Raw genomic sequence first — 16,234 nt, forward strand, 5'->3', positions numbered from 1 at the left:
TTTTCAGCAGGCAGAAATTAAGAACAAAAACATCTGTAATCCCACCATGTGTATTTTCAGCTGGGGGTTGGGCATTTTTTTAATCCTACATTTTGTTTGAGATTTCTGTTAACTTTTTGTGCTTGAGAATATATATATTAAACCTCTGAGAACCCCACTGCAGACCCTCAGCATGAAGCTGCTTTCCCCAGAGCACGACGAGATCTTTGGCTTCCTCTTTAAAATTTGACTTAAAACTAGAATGACAGAGAAATTCATAAACTGTTAGAGCTGGAAGGAAATGTAGAAATGAGGTTGAATGGTCAAGCCTCTCATTTCACAGACAGACACTGGGGCTGGTGAGATCCACTCCAAGGCAGCAACATTGGGTCCCAATGCCTGGATTCAAGTCCCCACTACTTCACTGGGAAAATCATTTAACTTCTCTGAGCCTCATTTTCCTGGTCCGGTATGGAGTTAGTACCAGTACCCACTTCATCAGGCATCCTAGGGATGAAACGAACTGACATACTTGAGGGCTAAGCCCTGTGCACAGTTGCTAGTGAGATTCCAGGAGGTTTAGCTCTGCCTGTTGGTGACAGACCTCTTTACTCCCTGTACAGGGCTTTTGCCCTGACATCATCCAGGGAGGACTGGGGGCAGCAGTCTGTGATTGGATGGGCTTCCGGAAAGGTGATGTTGTGGGAGAGAGTAAAGACAAGGCAAGAGCCACTTGATTATTCTCACCCTCTCTCTTCCTTTAAAATAATCATTGTCAGGGGTGAGCAGCTGTAGGGACCATCTTCCTTTTGTAAGTGAAGCTTGAACTGCCAGCAGAAGGTCCCGTTCCTTGATGACCCTTTCAACAGAAGAATGGGGAGGGGTGGGATGCAGGGGACTGGAGTAAACATGATCCTGGAAGGGAACCATTGCAGAGGGTGGGGGAATATCCATGAAGTAGGCACTTGCCCTGAGAAAACAGTTTTCCACCTAAACGTGGCTAAAATTTTTCTGAAATTAAGCTGAAATGTAAAATGTGTAGTCACTGTGCTGGGCTGTAACGTATAGATTCCTCAGTAGCGCCTGAACCCTGGAGTTTAATATCAACTTGCTACGAGAGATGTAGAAAACACAATAAAATTTGGCTTAAACCCGATTACTGAAGAAATAGACATATAACACTAATACGAATGCATCTGGCTGGAGGAAGTATGAACTGCCTTTGGGTGGCTTGAAACATCCGTGCACACACGCACACAAGCACACACACAAGCACGTGCACACACAAACAACACACTTGTGCACATGTGCATATGGTGCACACACATGTATATTTTCCTAAATTTCCTGGTGACACGATGGATTAGGGAATTGGTGGTGGGCTCTTGATGTGTGATTTGCTGACCATATGATCCCTTTTCTTTGCTGAAAATTCCCCAGTTATAAGATCTATCATCTCATTTCTATTTTTTTTTTTTTAAGTGAGGCTGCCACAAAAGGGAAGCCATGTTTGTAACATAACAGCCAGCCTTGTCTTTGAATCATATTTACTATTAGATTTCAGGAAATCTTCAAGATTCTCTTAATTTGGAGGATTCAAAGTACCCAAACCTCTTGGAAAACCATGATATATAACCTTAATTTACTTAAAAGAAAACCTTACTAGGGTCCAATAATATGTGGCCTGATACTAATTTTTATGCAACACTGAGATGGCCATTCATCCTTTTACCCAAGGGGCTTCTGGCAGGAAGGTGCTAAGTCCCTCTAAATCATTAATGGAATTAGTTTGAGGGCTGGATTGGTATTTTTGAAAGAAAAAACTTCCACCCCATTTCTCTTCATTGCCTTCGCGTTGTTCAGAGGAGGCTGCTTGGTGATCCCTGGGGAATAGAGAGAAGAATTTAGAGTTTAAATATAGTTTGGAATCAGTAAAAAGAGGAAAAGGAATCTAAGACTCTACTCCTGTTTATAAAGAATTGGGGGCAATCTGAAAACAGATGGGAAAAGGGAGAGTCTGAGCTTATCTATTTAAAGAAATGCCATCCGCATTTAAACAATTAAACCTGTCTTCTACTCTGCAAGAATTAATCCATTAGGACCTTCAGAAATTCCCTTCTTGGGTGTGTTTTCTTGACACATTTGGAGTAAGTGCTAGTGCAAATGGGGAATTTATGAAAAAAAACCCCAAATGGAAATTATTTTTAAACATGCAGCATTAACAGGGTTTCAAACTTCCATGAATCAAATCTCAAAAAGATATAGGAAAATATTTCATTTCCTTTTTGCAAGAATGATCTGGCAGACAAACCCAGTTCCTCCTCTGCTGGAAGGGAAAAAAGTCCATTACCACCACATTTTAGGTCCTTTCAAAGGGATGCTGGGCGCCCAGACCAATGCCGTGTGTGCTTCTGAGCTGCTGTTTTCAATGACCCCATGTACCTTGACGGCTGGGTTCCTGCTTGCCTTTCAGACCCGTGCACGCACATCTAATCCGCCGGTACGGAGCTGCCCGAGCCCTACCCCCAGGAGGCTCTGAGCTCCTGGCAGAATCTCAGCTTCTCTGAATAAGATGGAAATTTATTAGGAGGAAATTATTCTGGTGTCTTCAGAAATACAACTTTCCTGATAAAAATCTTGCTCCTGACAGCAGACTAACAAGATACATTTGTTAGTGGTTTCTGTTCCCGGGAATCCGCGGTGAACGCTCTGCCCTTTTATTGCACCGTTTGAGGGAGAGGCGTGCAGTGACAGGCATGATTCAAGTTTTTCATTTCACAAACATTTGAGTTGGATATTACCGGCCATGCACTCTCCTGAATGTGCTCTACCTGCCCCGCGCTCTACGAAGAGACGGAGTCATGAGGGGTGTTCATCTTTTGCTGAGCACCTACTAAGTGCCAGGAACTGTATTATTCACAGGGAATACAGGATGGCCTAGTGCCTACAGCAAGGTATCATTTCCTTATCAGTTCTGGACAGGTCACTTCATCTCTCGATCTCAGTCTCCATTTCTGTCAAATGAGGAATGGAATAACAATTGTGTGTGTGTGCTTTAAATGAGATTTCCATGTATTTTACACAGTGCCTGATACAACTCTCCCCTTCGGAGAGCTCATAACCTAACAGACAGACAAACAGTTCATTTCAGATACTGGTAATCATCCCACTGGACCATATGTGTTTGCATACCCAAACACATATGTCTCCAACTCAGATAGAAGCACTTATGCACTTTACTCACGAGCTAGCCTCTTTGAAAACTGAGCTCTTATTTATTTAGGAAAATATTGTTACAAGCTTAGTTTTCTGATTTCCTATTTCGCTGTACATTAGAAATACCAATTAAGAAAGGCTAGAGCTTGCTAAAAGCAGTGTAGAAGCAGCAGTATATGGAGATAGACCAGGCATCTCCAGAGCATGGAAGGCAGAACAATGAGAATGATCTGGCCAAAGAATTCAGACACCATAGAAGTTCTGGGGGAATTTGAAATAAAAGTTAATAGCCCGATATTACGTCTCAATACATTAAGGACATTTGAGTACACAGATCCTACTTTTTACAATCACATTTGTGACCCTCAATTACAAACAAAATGAAGACTCAAATCTGTGGTATATTGTAGTGTGGTATATTGAAGAAGACTGGGAATATACGAATCTTTTAAGAGAAACTTAGAGCAAAACGGTAAAATGTTAAACTTTGGAGACTTTAAAGGGAAATCTCAGTATCTGTACAATTTACTGATATGCTTTTCCCATTATCCACTAGGTCAAATAAGACCTCACTGTGGTTAAATAAGATCTCACTGTATTTGAGATGGAAGTAGATCCCTGCTTTAAGCATAGGCATATTTGTAAGAAAGAGGAAGGATATGGGTTATTTTATACTAAATTACAGTTAACAGAACCCTGTAAATACTTTCTGTAATTATGTAAACATGGTTATTGAATTTTTTAGAAACATGTATTAGTCTCCTCTTGCTGCTGTAACAAATTAACATAAACTTAGTGACTTAAAGCAACACAAAATTATTGCCTTACAGTTCTGGAAGTCAGAAGTCTGCCCAGAAAAATCAAGATGCTGGCAGGGCTGGTTCCTTCTGAAGGCTCTGAGGGGAGAATCTGTTTCCTTGGCTTTCCTAGCTTCTAGTGGTCTCTGCATTCCTTGGTTCCTGGACTCCTCCTCGATCCTTAAAGCCAGCAGCACTGCATCTTCAAATCTCTCTCCATCTCTTCCTGTGTCTATTATTGGGTAGTTTTTCTCTTCTGTGTCAAATCTCCCTCTGCCTCCCTTTTATAAGGACCCTTGTGATTACATTTAGGGCACATTTAGGATATTCCAGAATAATCTCCCCATCTTGAGATTCTTAACTTAATCACATCTGAAAAGTCCCTCTGCTATGTAAGGTAACATTCACAAGTTCCAGGGATTGAGATTTGGATACATCTGGGGACACTTATTCAGCCCACCATAGATCATAAGTAAGTGATCGTTGGTAGAGGGAACATTTCTTCCCCACCTGATCTTACTTCCCCATTATCACCTTGATCTCACTTTGCCCCCTCACTCTTTCTATCCCAGCTGAGGAGGAAAAGTGATTTAATCCGATTGGTATGAAAGGAGAAAGAGGCATCCTTGTCTCAGCCCCTCCCATGCAATAATCTTAGCCTTAAAGACTATGTCCCAAGGTTGGAGGGTGGGGGAGCCTGGAACATCTGATATGAACTTCATAGCAACGATGATGTTATTTTGGGCCCTGTGTTCATGACTTTTTGTCATATTTCACAGTTGATATAAGACTCAGAGAAAAGAGGTGCTCTTCCAGGAGAACCTCTGTAGTATCACATGCTAATCATTTAAATTAAAATAATACACATTTCATAAAGTAGACTTCATAATCTTTCCACTTAGGGATAATTGCTGTGAACACCATGAAATGCTTTATATATATTTAAACAAATATATGTATAGTATCTGTATCCTCCTTTTTTCACTCAATAATATATCATGGTTATCTCTTCAGGTCAATATATATAGATCTATTTCATTGTTTTCAATAGTGCCATCCCATTGTGTAAACATACCTTTATTTATTAAACTAACCACCTAATCTCTTAGGTTGTGCTCAAGTTTCTGCTATTATAAAAAATAGTACAATGAGTTTTTGTTCACAGTCCCCAAGGAAATTTGTTAAATTTCTTAACTTCTCTAAGAAACAGTTTTCTCAACTGTAAAATGGGGATAATAGCAGTATCTATCTCAAAGATTTTTTTTTAGGAACTAAAACAGTTAATGAATGGAAACTGAATATCATAGCGACTGGTAGATAGTTCAATAAATATTAGTTATTGTTTCATTATTATTTTCACTATTACTACTAAGCATCTTTTCACATAATTGTTATTGTTTCCTTTGGATACTTCTTAGAAGTAAAGTTATTGGATCAAAGAGTTTGTACATTTAAAAATTTGGTACATATTGCCAAACCCCTCAGGTATGTGAGATAGTGTTTCCATGCTCCTTTATCAATATGGGACAATTTTCAATCTTTGAAAATCTAATTCGATAAAAAATACATCTCATTGTTTTATTTTCCATTTAGTAGATTAATACTGAAATGACATTCCTTTTATCACCATGGCCTTTTCTATTTCCTCATTTATGATTTTCATGCTATTTAGAAAAAAAATGTGTCTTTTTTCTTATCTATTTATAGAAGCTCTTTATATACTTAAAATTTCTTATCTTTGTAGTTCATCCATTTTATAAATACTTTCTCACATTTTTCTTTAGTCATCAAACATTATTTATATTGTATTTTCAACACCTCTAAGGCTTCAAAACTTTATAATGGCATATCCTTAGAAATTCTATAGTAATAAGAATATTCTAAATAATATTTTAACAACTAGTAAGTATTTCAAGTAAATATTGAGTTATTATACCTCCAAAAGTGAATGAATACAGTCTTTTCTCATTTGTAAAGGATAAGAAATAAGTTAGTGGATAGATTTTCTTAATTTTTAATTATTTTTCTTTAGCTCACTAACTTGTTGCCTAGTGAGAACTAGCAAACAACAAAACAAATGAAGAATAGCAAACACATACTAAAGAGAACATTTAGAAACAGTCATGCTTAGTTTGATGGTTACTCTTATTCAAGAATATATATGCTTATTGGAGTATTTTTATTGTGGATATTTATCTTGGAGTTTACATATATAATATATATATTCTTATAGCTTATATCCTTTTTAATATTCATTTACTAACTTAATTGATATTCATTGAACATCTATAATGAGCTAGACTCATATCTGTAGTACACATTTTTCACAGCGTTGTGGATTTGTCACTGGGTTTCTGAATCTTTCCAATCACAATTAACTTCTTTTCCTCTGTTCTCTCATTGTATGCCAATATTTTTCCCAGTACTACATGATTTTATTACCTTCTGCCATGCATCAAAGACTCACTCCGGGTACACTGTTAACTTCTCCAGGGAAGATAAATACCCTATTCATCGAGGTAGCTCCACAAGGCCTAGGACAGTGATTTGCTCATGCAAAGGGCTCACTAAAAGCACTGGTTTCAGGTTCTGTCATTAGGAGTGTGACTCTCCCTAAGTCACTTAACTAACTCATGTCTCAGTTTCCTCATCTGTGAACTCAATGGTTCAGTTATGAGAGAGATGGGCCAATAGCGTCATTTGTCCTGCCAAAGCTGATGGATGTGTCATGTCTTCTTGGAGTGGAGGATGTGACTGAGACCGGCATTGGCATTGAGAGAAGGAGGCCATTATCAATTATTGACATCTGCCTTGGGAAAGCAGAGGGAAGGAATGGGCCATGTTTTCCCTCCAGTCAGCTAGAGCAGCTCTAAGTTTCTTTCTAGCTAGACAATTCTACATTTCCATGTGATCTGTTTATTAATCACTCTATCCCTTCCCTTTTATTTGACACATACTGAGCATGTAACATTATTCAAATTTTGAAGTAGCTTTTTTTCCTTCATACTATTCTGAAACTCAAAGGGATTTACAGCCTGTGGAAACTTGCCCATTTAAAGTCAGTGACACCAGATGGTCCCCCAACCAAATATATAATTACTTCTGACTTGAGCTAACAAACCAGGCAATGAACTCATGAAAAGGTAATTGTGAAACATTTGTGTTTTGATAATTTTGAGAATGACTTTTATTTTTTAGGAAATAAATAACTCTGGCATTTTTAATCAATAAAATAGGAATATACTTTTATTGTAGACTTTTTAAAAGTACATGTAATCTAAAAGAATATTTTTTAAAGACCCATTATTCTACCACTCCAGGATAACTGCTGTTAACTATTCATGCTGCCATTTGAGACTTTTGTTCTATTGTTAAATGTTACCTACAATTAAATGTATATATTTTAAACAAAACCAGAATCTCAGCATACATTCTATTTCATAAGTTTTTTCCTAACAGCATATAATGAATGTTATTCTATCATTCTATGTCAATAAACATGTATCTATTAAATTATTTTAAACTTATGGTATTCCATGGTATTATGTTGGAGCTTTGAGAACACCAGCAAAAGAGCCACCATCTTTCCTATCTGAGTTGTAAGCTATTTGAGACATAAGTATCACCTTTATCCCTGATGAGGCTGATATTGGACATGGCAGCCAACAGTTGAAGAATGATAGCCTTCCTAACATTGAACCCCAGAATAATACAGAATCTCCTACCCAGGCAGTGCTAGACAGGCAGGTCCTGCCCTATAGAGATGGATTCCTGAGAACACCTCATTCCTAAGAGAGAGGAGGGAGGGGTTAGCTCAGCCTGCCCTGTTTATTCTTCCCAAACTCACCAATTAGAGAAATCACCCCTCCTTTCCCATGGAAGAGCAAAAAGGGGATCAAGAGGGATAGAGATTATCCTGGTAGAGCTCCCTCCACATCAAAGGAAACATCAGAAATGGAGAAGAAGTTCCCCAGGTATGGATGCATCATAATTTATGCAGCCCTTATGGGACATTTGGCTTGTTTCCAATGATTCCGTTATATCACAAATTATTTTGTCTGGACATGATTATTGTCCCCCTCCAGGCACAGAAAGGGATGCTCAGCAAGTCTCCACATGTTATCCAGGATCAATGGTTAGAGTTGGACCTGCACTTTGAATTCAGGTTCTCCAAAATCTGAAATCCCTCAGCGACAAGGCAATTCAGAGGTCTCCCAGGCCAATCCTGTAAGCAGCTATGCGAAAGGCTAGGTGGAAGAGGTGGGACTTGGTGGGTCTTACCTATAGAGTCAGAACAACTAGAAAATTTCCCAAGTATGTGATGGTCTGGCACAGACCATGGCAGGTGAACGATCCCAGGGGCGCAGAGTTAGGTAAGCAAGATTCTGTAAAGAGGGACTTGTTCTGTGTGCTGCCAGCCAGCCTGTAAACAGCAGCATTTGTCCTTGGAGCGTCTTTCTAAAGGACTGCCCTGCTTCAGTTCAACTGACAGTGACCACGCCTTATCTTCACTTCCCAGGAAATGACAAGAGAAATTACAGACATGTGTCCTCAGAGCCCAAGTCCTGGCGGCTTTTTATTGGAGACTTTGTCATAAACTATAAAGTAGAAAAAGCAGCACCCAGGTGTCAGCAATGAAACTCAGATGGCAAGGGTTGGCAGCCTTCCTCGTACACTACTAGTTTGATCTGAAGATGGATGTTTCATTGACAGCAGGCACTTTTGTTGTGTCACATCCCGCACTAACAGATCACTCTCGTTTTCTAGTTTCTGGCCTAATGGTCTGCAGTGTGTAAGTAGTTTTTTCCTCTTCTTTATATCTCAAAGCCCTGCTATTCACTCTGACTTGAGCTATAGACACAGTCTTGCATTTTTGTCAAATGTATGATGTGCTTTATTTAGCTGGGATCTGCTAAGATGCTGGAGATAATTCTTTGCCCAAGTGTCGCTTGGCTGGATTGTTTTGTAGCAAGTCTTGATTCATTGCTGGTGACTTGATATAGGAAGAAAAAAAAAAAAAAACTGCCCAGTAGAAGATGGAAGCAGATGGTTATGGAAAGGCAGGGAGCGGGGAGGTCTGGTGTGTAAGAGACCACAGGCAGACACAAAGGAGATGTGGATGGAGCAGGATCACAGGAGTGGAAATGCTGTAGGACTCATTCATTCGTTTATTTATTCCTTCTTCTAGCCTGCAGGCAATAGGTGCTTAGCATATGGGAGGCTCTGTATTAAGAACTGCTTTATGTAATGTGCTTGGATGATACAAAAAGGAACACAACATATTCCCTGTTCTCAAAGGGCTTAAAAATAAAACATGTATACAGCTATAAAGTGAAACAATGTGTGATACACCAAGTGTAATAGGACAGCTTGTTGAGATGTTCATTTGCATCTTGTTTTCACTCTGTTTTCCCCCTCATCCCAGAGTTGCTGGAAACTTCTATTGTCTCTTGCCCCAGGGAAGGGTTCTGTAGAGAAGAGAGAAGTAACCTGCCGGCTAGGTACTAGCCAACCTTGCATTAGATCATATGTGTCATAGGGGATGGGACTAAACCTAGTGAACTCGTTAAGTAATCTGACGAATATTTAGTTTCAACAGCATTTACTGAGCCGCACTTACAGCCAGGTATTTCATTCCTGTAACCTCATTATTATTGTAGTAATTGTCATTAGCTTTGCCCCATTCGAGATGTAAACTGTGTAAACTGAGGCACAGGGTTTAAGAAACTTGTCCCAATTCTCATTGCTAAATTAGTGGCAGAGATGAGATTTAAATCCATGCTTGTCTCCATTCCAGCCAGTTTCCATAGATTAAAGTTTTGGATGTTGGGACTGCAAGCAATTTTTGCATTCTAACAAGAATCTGTCAAGCTATTATCCTAAGGCTGTGGACTCTATAACCTAAGGATTGGAGTAACTCATTGGGGGCTCAGAATTGAGCAAAAGGAAGGCCAGGCTGGAGTCATGGAAATACGGTGGTTGATTGGACTTGAATTTGATCTCACCTCCATCTGTAACTACTCTGTAACTTTGGATCGGTTATTTTCCACTCTGCCTCAGTCTTCTCACTTACAATGAGGACACTGAACCGACAGACTCTTAGATCTCTGCCTGGTGGAAGGCACATTCAAATTATATAAGAAGAAAGAAGAATTGCAATTCTTGAATGTAAAATTCAGAAGGATGAGTGAACATAAGACATCAGTGTTAAAAAGGACACATTTATTTGTACATATATGCTGACGTGGATCTTCAGAAGCTTGGTACCTAGAATTGCCCAGTGCAAAGTAAGTTCTCAAGAAATACTTATTGACTGATACAGTTTACATTGTAGGAGCTGAAATTTAAGTGGTTGATATTAAAGTCAAATATAAAAAGGAGATAATGAAAGAAACTCAAGAATCTCTCAGTCTATTGATTCTCAAAATTAGGCAAATGTTCATCCATTTTGAATACAAAACTATCTTTTCCCAAAGTATATTTTACAATATGCTTGTCTTCAGGATTTTATGTGATTAATGGGTTTTATGATCAAATAAGTTTAGCAGATTCATTCATACCTCCTCTTAGAGATTCTGTGTATATGTTAGCATATCAAAGGTCCTGAGAAGTTCCACAATAAGAAAATACATTTAACTTCATCTAAGATTTCCCATCATCACCTCCTCTTTTCTAAAAATATACTTATTTACATATATAAAGTAAACTTTATGAAGCACTGAATTAAACATAGTTAATCCAGGAAAAAGAAAAATGGATTAAGTAATTCCCCAAAGTCCTCTTTAACGTTATAATAACATTTAGGTATTATAAATGTAAATTTATACCTTCTCCTCCTTAAATATTTGGAGATAAGTCTGTTATTTTACTTGATTTTTATGCGGTCAAAATTTGCAAAGCAGTATTTGAAATTATATTTTTAGGTTCAAAAATTCATTTAATGCTCTTTTGCAATTATTTTCCTGCTTTCATATAGCACTTTATAATCTAAAAAACATCTAAAAACAAGTTGTTTTCAAATATATATTGTTCTCTTTCTCTGGAAAAATAATATTAGACAATTCTAAAGAAAGAAGACTTAAATCCCCATATTCTCACAGACTTCTGCTTTCTAAGGAGGGTGATCTTTGAGCGGAGGAAAATGGGTGTATATGGCAATATTCTAGAAACTAAAGTATTACCCAAATATTAAGATAAGTCACCATTATATTAATCTAGAAAGTGGGTGATCCACAATGTATACAAGGTAAGTTTCTTTCATGTATATAATTTCTAAGCACTAAGAATACAAAGCTTATGATTCTAAATTTCATGCTCTTTCAAATCTACCAAAACATTTCACCTCTTCATTATCTAAATTTTGCTTCTGTGTTTACTGCTGAAACCCTACCATCTAAAAATCCGATCTACGCCAAATCTCAAATTCTACCCAGAGAGTTGGCCCTAAAGGGTTTTGAGGCTAAAGGTGGTATCTCCAACAGCCCATCTAAAATTGAGCACATCATCTGTCCCTTGAAATTTGCTCTTGTCCCAAGATCCTTTTTGAGTTGCACCACTATTCACCAGGTATTCACTTTTCACCCACTATTTGCCCATGTCAGCCTTCTGAACCATAGCTTTGATTCCTCGCCTTCCCCAATGAATCAATCTCCTGGTAACATCTCACAAATTCATTTATTTTGTTCCATGTTTTAGTGGATGGAATCTTGTCTCCCCATAAATATGCATTTAAGTCTTAAACCCCAGTACCTGAGAATGTGACCTTATTTAGAAATAGGGTCTTTGCATGTGTAATCAAATTAAGATGAGGTTATATTGGATTAGGGTGGACCCTAATCCAATGACTGGTGGCCTTATAACAAGAAAGAACTTTGGACACAGAGACAGAGACACACAGGGAGAATGCCATGTCACTATGGAGGCAGAGATTGGCATCTACAAGCCAAGGAATACCAAGGATTGTGGCCATCCACCAGAATCTAGGAAAAGGTAAAGAAAGATTCTCCCCTAGAGCCTTCAGAGGGAGAATGGCTCTGCCAATCCCTTGATTTAGGACTCTTAGCCTCCAGAACTGTGTTAGAATACATTTCTGCTCTTTTAAACCACCCAGTTTGTGATGCTTTGTATGACAGCCCTAGGAAATGAACACTCTTGCCCACTATCGTTTTCCTAGTTCAGACTTCCATCAACTCTTGCCTGAATGGCTGGCTACCAACACTGCCTGTGAGATCTACCTGCTCCTGCCTTGCCTCTCTGCTTTCCATCAAATTCCATTTTGCACATGGCCACCTGAATAATCCCACTAGGATGCACGAAGATTATGTCTTTTTTCGGATTAAAACTCATTGTTATTACGATAAAGCTTCCAAGCTTTTTTACATGGATTTTTGGGGTTTTTTTGCTTTTGTTTTTGTTTTGTTTCATTTTGTTTTTTTACATAGTTTCTCAGCTCTCTGCCCCTTTCCTCCAGCTCAGCTCACCCTCCCTTCTCAGTTTACATTTCCACTCTCCTAGTTGAGGGCCGTTATCATCCCTCTGGATTTCTGGAAGACTCTTTACTGGCCCAAACATTTCACTTGATATTGAAATTGCCAGTTTGTTTTTCTTCATTAAACGAGAAACTCCATGAAGAGAAGCCCTGGGTCACAGCACTGTGCTTGGCACACAAACATATAAACACTTGTTACATTAATGAATGCATTATTCCCTGAGTACAGATGTGGAGACTGAGGCTCAGTGTTTGCATGAAATCCCAGATGATAGGCTGTGGAACTGCTAGCCTCATAGCTATTCACAGCCTAAATTTATTTAATAAGGTATCGTTGCAACGATTCTTTGAGGTGGGTTCTTTTCTTATCTACCTTTGCAGAAGGAACAACTAAGTCACAGGAGCTTTAAAGAGATTTGCCTAAGGTCATACCACTAGTTAGTGGTGGAGCCAGAGTTTGAACCCAGGTAATTTGACTTCAGATTTCACAATTTTAGTATAGCTCCATTTTCCCAGGATACTTTGGTTTAAATATTCAGATCTGGTTTGGGACCATGTTATCAGAAGGTCACGTCTTTTTTCTTTTTTTGACAGTTACATTTTGTTATTGAAGTATAGTTGATTTACAACATTGAGTTAGTTTCAGCAAAGGTATACAGCAAAGCGATTCAGTTATATATATATTTTTTCAGATTCTTTTCCATTATAGGTTATTACAAGACATTGAATAGAGTTCCATGTGCTTTACAGTAAATCCTTGTTGCTTATCTATTTTATATATAGCAGTTTGTAAATATTAAACCCATACACCTAATTTATCCAGAAGTTCACGTCTTTAATTTTGTTTTTTGAGTAGGGAGTTGCTATGCAATGTAAAGAAATGGGCATTGCTCATATACCTTCTGCACAATGCTTTATTGAAGCCTAGATAACAAAGTTCAAGTTCTGACTTCTCTTCATTCAACATCATTTAATGAACACCTACTATTCACCAGGTGCTATGATAGATGCTGGATGTACAGAGATGGTCAAAACCAGGCATTGGCCTCAGGAGCTTGCGTCCTGAGAGGGGAGACTGTCAAGCAAACAAAAGTATTGTAGTTCAGTGTGATTAATACAATTGTGGATTCATCTCCAAGGTAAAGAGGTGGTCCTGAGAGGGCTGGACTCATTCAATGTGTGAAAAGGGAGCCAGGAAAAAAGCTTCTGGCTGTTGAGTTGTGAAAGATGAAAGAGCATTTACCAGTGGGGAAGGGCAAGGGCTTGCAAGATAGTACACTGTTTTCTCTTTCTTTTGTTTTTTAATTCTAAGCAGTTTAGTAATATCAAGACAAAACAAAGAAGGCAGAGATCAGACAGGGAAAAAGGCTGGAGCCAGAAAATAATGGGATATCAATTTCATCCTATGGAACTTGGATTTTGCCATGGCGGTGATATAATTACCGAAGGATTTAAAGAAGAGGAGAGACATAAAGACGTTTGTTTTAAAAAGAGCAAATGGGTGGCCTCCTTACATTATAAAAAGTGTGTTATGTTTCCATTACACATACATGTGTCTATTTTTTATGTGCATGCATTTTCATGTGGTTATTTATATGTATACACTATACATATACCTCTACTACTATTCAGTTGAACTGTATGATATTGCCATTTTTATAGGTCAAAAATGGTCAAATATCACAATTTCAAATAGTTTGACCTATAATTTACAGTGTGGTAGAACAGATTTTGAAATAGAAAACCTTAGGTTTGAAACTCATTACCTTAGTTTGAGTTTCCTAGGACCAGACTCTGTCACAAGGACTTACTGTCAAGAAGTTTACTTGGCAGGTGAAGGACACACTAGTTGGGGAAGTGACATAGAGAAGGGAAGGCATCAACAAAGGATACATTATCAAGCCAGCCACTACAGAGGGCAGCAAAAGCTTAATATCTCTGGCAAATGAGAATGTCACTGTAGGTGCTCATCTTAGAGGTTTCCTACCAAAGGCGAGGGATCTGGGGTATTTATACACTTGCTCCCATCAATAGTTGGTTGAGGGCTGCTCCTTGGGGTTGCTAATTTGGGGCACCTCTTGCTGAGAGGCAAGTAAAGTAACCTTCCAAGCTTCAGAGAAAAGGCCCTATGGATGAGGTTCAGATACTAGCAGTTTGAAGTCAGGCAGGTGGCATTCAAATGGTAAGGCCCAAGGCACATAGGCCACCACACCCATCTTTATTACTTACCAGCCTTGACCTAGTCCCTTAATTTCTTGAGGCTTATTTTTCTTATGAGCAAAATGAAAATACTTACTTCGGCTGGTTTTATAGGCTGAATTGTGTCCCCCCAAATTCATATGTTGAATTCCCAACCCTCAGTACCTCACAATGTGACTATATGCAGAAATAGAGTCTTTAAAGAGCTAATTAAGTTAAAATTAGGTAATATGGGTGGGCTTTAATCCAATGTGAATAGTGTCCTTATAAGGAGAGGAGATTAGGACATAGAGGGAAGACCATGTGAGCGCACAGGGAGAAGACAGCCATCTACAAGCCAAGGAGATAGGCCTTAGAAGAAATCAAACCTGCTAACACTTTGAGTTTGGATTTCTAGGCTCCAGAATTGTGAGAAAATAAGTTTCTGTTGTTTAAGCCCCCCAACCTGAGGTACCTTGTTACGGCAGCCCTAGGAAATTATTATATCTGGGGAGGATGAACACATTTTACTGTGCTCTAAACAAATATTACTAATGTAGTACATATCTCTAGTGCATAAACCCCCAAATAAATAGCCATATCAAAATTTAAGAAACAATCTCACTTTTCACATAGCCCCTCTTGTTACTGACCTTTCATTCCTATTCCCAGAGAAGTCCCACAAACCTTGAACTTAGTGGGATAAGCTCTTAGAATTGAGAAGTAACATATGCCTATCCACTGTGTTCCTTGCAGTCAAATACAGCCCACTTATAGCTAATAATATTTCTGCTTCTTCATCCAAAGAGGATGTCAGTGGCGAGGTCACTTGTGTGGCCTATAGAGAAAGTTTGTGCGGTTTCCATGGTGTCACACTAAGAATTCTGAATCGTGACTGCAGCAAGAGGAGTTCAGATCTCAGGGACGTCTGGCTGCTCGACACTGATGCCTAAGCAAAGGGGAACTCGAATTTCTCAAGGGGATCCCAGAGTCCTCCATCCCAGGTGCATAGCCAGCAGAAAGACCCGGAAGATGTGGCCTTCCACCATAAAATACCTCTCTTGCTAATGTCTGAAATTCTACTACTAGCAACACATTCTTTTGTGTTAGGTATTTTTCTCTCTCACTTTCTTTAAATTGAAGTATAATTATGTGGGTAAAACGCACAGATCTTAATGTAGAATTTGATGAGTTTTGACAGTGTATACACCTGTGTAACCAATAGCCCACTGAAGATAATAGAACATTGTTGTTGCCCTAGAAAGTTCCCTCCTACCCTTTTTCCATTCCTCTGACAACCACTGTTTTCAATCCTATTCCTACAGATTAATTTTGCCTGATCTAGAAATTCATAATGAAATCATACAATATGCATTCGTTTGTATCTGGCTTCTTTCATTAAACACAGTGTTTTCAAGATTCATTTATGTTGCATTTAACAGCAGCTTGTTCTTTTTTAATGCTGAGTAATATTTCATTACATAATATGCCACCATTTATTTATCTGTTTTCCTGTTGGTAGACGGTGTTGTCTATTTTATTTTACTTTACCTTATTTTATTTATTTTTTGCTATT

The sequence above is a fragment of the Balaenoptera acutorostrata genome, chromosome 5 (genome assembly GCF_949987535.1).
Source record: "Balaenoptera acutorostrata chromosome 5, mBalAcu1.1, whole genome shotgun sequence".
NCBI classification, from domain to species: domain Eukaryota; kingdom Metazoa; phylum Chordata; class Mammalia; order Artiodactyla; family Balaenopteridae; genus Balaenoptera; species Balaenoptera acutorostrata.